Genomic DNA, 3,696 nt, shown 5'->3' with positions numbered 1-3,696 from the left:
CTGCATGATTAGGCTAACAAAGAGCATCTCCAACAGCCGCATAAAAATTTTGCGCCCAATAAAAATTATAACGCGCCACTGTAGCACTTTTAATCCATCGGGACCAACATTAATTTGGAGCTGTTCGGTGAAAAAAAAAATTCAGCACACGGTGCTCTTCTTGGCGCACGTTCGAGATGCTCTAAACTTAGGTAATTTATAAGTTATAAGTTGATGAGTTGACTGACCGTGCTCCACCGGGACAAGACTTGTCATTCTTCCCATGCTCCCATCCGTGTTTCTGCATACATGGCTTGATTTGATTGGAAGAAAATAAGACCCGATTAGAAAAGAAAAAGGGAAAAGGACAGCCGTAGGATGAAGTGGAAGCATGGATGAGAGCATGGAAATGGAGCAGGCAAGCCGGATCTCAGAGGAATTGGCCCTATGCCTCCCGACGTGCCCCTCTCCATGGGAGTAGAGGGCGTCGTTGCGTGATTGTAGGGGATGCGAACGCAGAGTGCGGAGTTTTGTATTTTCGTCTACGGTGGAGCGGATCCGGCTTGCCTGCTCCATTTTCATGTTCCCATCCGTGCTTTTACTCTATTCTACGACTGTCTTTTCCTTTTTTTTTCTAATCGGGTTTTATTTTCTTCCAATCAAATCAAGTCATGTATGCGAGAACACGGACGAGAGAAGGGAGCACGCAAGTCTTCTCCATTCCTCCGTCGTCGAGGCCACCGTTTCCTTCTTTTCTTTCCTGTGGCATCGGCCCCAATCTCATCCCGCCTCCAACTCCTCCGCCTCACAGGCCACGTGCTCAGCACAGGCCGTCGTCCTCGGCGCAAAAGGGGCGCAGTTTGGAGAGACCTAATCCACAACGCCATTGACGCTGTCCTCTCCTCGCATGGCCTACCAAGGTCCGTCTCCTCCAATTCCTTCATCTGGATTCCATCTCGGATTTGTCGAATCCTATCATCCCGGATTCCATCTCAACCCCTCCCCTCCTCTCGAAGACGGCCATGGCCGTGCTACGTCTTCCCCACCTTCCTACGTCTTCCGGATCAGCCTTCGATCCCTCGATTTCGTGTGTACTGTGAGCCGCCGCCGATGTTTAGAACGCAAATTGAGGGCGAGCTGGGAGGTGACGGAGGTGCGTTGCCGCCGGCTACATCTTGGCGTCGTCCCTGGTTAGTTCACCTCCGATGGATCATGGGACATACTTCTATCTGGCCCTGGCTCTCCCTTCAAGCATATCCGTGCGAAGCCGCCGCTTTCAAGTTGCCTGATGGACGGCATGGGGGCGTATGGCGGCTGCAGACGTCGATCCTCCCTCATCTTCCCGGATTCGCCGAATGTACGAGGGCCGATACAACCACCCCTAGCCTTGCTTCCACAGGACCGGCCCCTAACAAGCAGCATATATCTTCTCCATGATTACTATTTCCCTTTTTCTTTTTTTCTTTTCAGTGAGAACGAACACATGCACATATGATTTAGTGAGTGGCGTTCATTTACTTGCTTGATCCATAGGAACTGGAGTTCAAGAAGCAACACTACTGATCTTGATTTCTGCTGTAACCATTGCAACGAGGTGAATTGCATTTTTGTGTATATGTTCATGTACTGTACTATTTAGGTTCAGAATCATTTTTAACAGTTTTGTTAATGTTCTTCCTCACGGGCCTTCCTGTTATAGTGTTACTTTTTATGAGAACAATACAACTTTTGAACTCAGTCTATAATGATTAACCTCTGCTTACTGTAAGTTTGAGCTCTACTCTGGAATTGCTTTGATCGACTACCAATTACTATGCACCTCTGACATGTATTGGCAAATGCAGCCGTGATGGTGGGCCGTCCCAAGAAAACATTTATGGATGAATGGATGATTGCTTTCATACTTCACAACTGTTGAATTCTTCTCTTCTTTGGGTATGTATTTTCTGAATAAAAAAGGTTGGATTTCCACTAAAAGCCATATAGAGTCTGCTCAATTGGTTGATGAGCAAAGTTCTGGATGCACATATCCTCATTGTGACTTTCTTAAACTCCAGTATAAAAGCCATATAGAGTCTGCTCAATTGGTTGATGAGCAAAGTTCTGGGTTCACACGTCCTCATTGTGATTTTCTTTTGAGTCAAATGAATAATGTAGTGCCATTTCAACTACAAAATTTTGTTCAGTCTCGGTTTAATGCAGCTTATAAGTGCACAGCCAGGACAAATTTTGATTGTCGTACTTGTAGGACTCTAGAAGAAATGTGCAGTATGACTCTATGAGCAGTGTAATATATGGATCACTTGGTTGTACGTATGTGTCACTCAATTATAGTGAGTGCTGTAAGGCAAGTGATTCTGTTTGTTTGTTTAAGATAATAAATAAAATGCAGATACTAGAGAAAAGTTGAAGGTTAGAGATTAACTTTTATGATGCAATTTTTTATTTCTCTAGAGGAAAACAGTCTCCTTAATGTTCAGGATATCCTTAATGCTTCAACGGTGCTTGTCTGAGAATTAACATTGTTCCTGAATGCAGGTTTACCCAAAAGGGTTACTCGGTTAGTTTATACGAGTCATCCTCATTAAAGCTCTACTTTACTCACTGGGAAGTGGTGAATCGCCGTTCCTTGACATTGTGGCATATGCTGGGATGGGTTTGCCGGTACCTCACTTGCGATGCTTGTCCTCATCTTCTGGAGCTACTCATACTATTTTGTGCTGCCGTGGTTCTGTATCTTCTACAGGGTGCATCGAGGACTTATGAGAGACATCCTAGTAGGAACCACTACTTTCTTCTATTCCTCACGGCTACGCAATTCCCCATGCTTTTTTGGCTAGGCAACATCAAGGGCTGATGTTTCAGTCTTATCTCAGAACAGGGACACCTTTCCTTCTTTTCTTCAAAGTTCAAAGCTAAAACTCGATCAGAATAAAGTTTGAGGTTTAGTCTTACCGTAGAACTTTGGTAGTAGCCTTGTCTATAGTTCAGGCTCTTGTTGGAGTGGTAAATTTCTTGATATAGGGCCTGAAAAATTGCAGTTGAGGTTATCTTTTTGGCATGGAAAGGATGTTTCCATGATTTATGACTAGCTGAAGACAAATGAATACATGGATTTTGAATATTGGATCGTACCTTGTCTTCAATTCTCACCGTTCATATTTGTGCCATCTGCTAACATATTTTCAGCTGTTATCTTGTACTAGATGATCCGTTGCGCCGATGGCGCAAAGGGCGAGAGCGAACCAAGGACTGATAACTTGATCGAGGAAGAAACTTCATTTCCTTAATAGCATTTGGCAGATTAGAATAAAAATGAAGTACCATCAGGTTGATCTCTAATTTTCACCGAACTAACAAAAAACACATTTTACACTGCCCGTGTGCTACTATTACTGTTCATTTGGAGTAGGATTTGTAAGTGAATGTTTATCTACTGCTGCACTCAAGTTAACTTGAATTAGGTCGGATGAATCAGATACTTCTGCCATTGGCATGAGCAGGTCGATAGGGCATGCACACTATACTGCCACTTCTGCTTCAGAAGTAAAACTTTTTGTATCTTTGATCATGTTTCTAAGAAAAAGTATCAAGGGAACCAGCTATGAGGATAAATAAACGACCAAATTTAGATGTGTGTACTTCAGGTACCTGTCGGCAATGACATCGATCACCTGGTCTCCGCAGAACACATCCAACTCTTCCTGCTATCCTGCA

At 43.9% G+C, this 3,696-nt stretch overlaps 1 long non-coding RNA gene across 1 annotated transcript; it reads left to right on the top strand.

The window, feature by feature from the left end:
* The first annotated feature begins 526 nt into the window (after positions 1-526).
* On the top strand, positions 527-3,103 carry LOC123043891 (uncharacterized). Its single transcript, XR_006419682.1, has 2 exons — positions 527-1,914; positions 2,518-3,103. It is a non-coding gene; the product is annotated as an uncharacterized lncRNA (long non-coding RNA).
* Positions 3,104-3,696: the final 593 nt, after the last annotated feature.

This window comes from Triticum aestivum, chromosome 2B (assembly GCF_018294505.1).
Source record: "Triticum aestivum cultivar Chinese Spring chromosome 2B, IWGSC CS RefSeq v2.1, whole genome shotgun sequence".
Classification (NCBI taxonomy): Eukaryota; Viridiplantae; Streptophyta; class Magnoliopsida; order Poales; family Poaceae; genus Triticum; species Triticum aestivum.
Note: the sequence above shows the minus strand (reverse complement) of the source record. Positions and strands in the feature narration are given on the sequence as shown.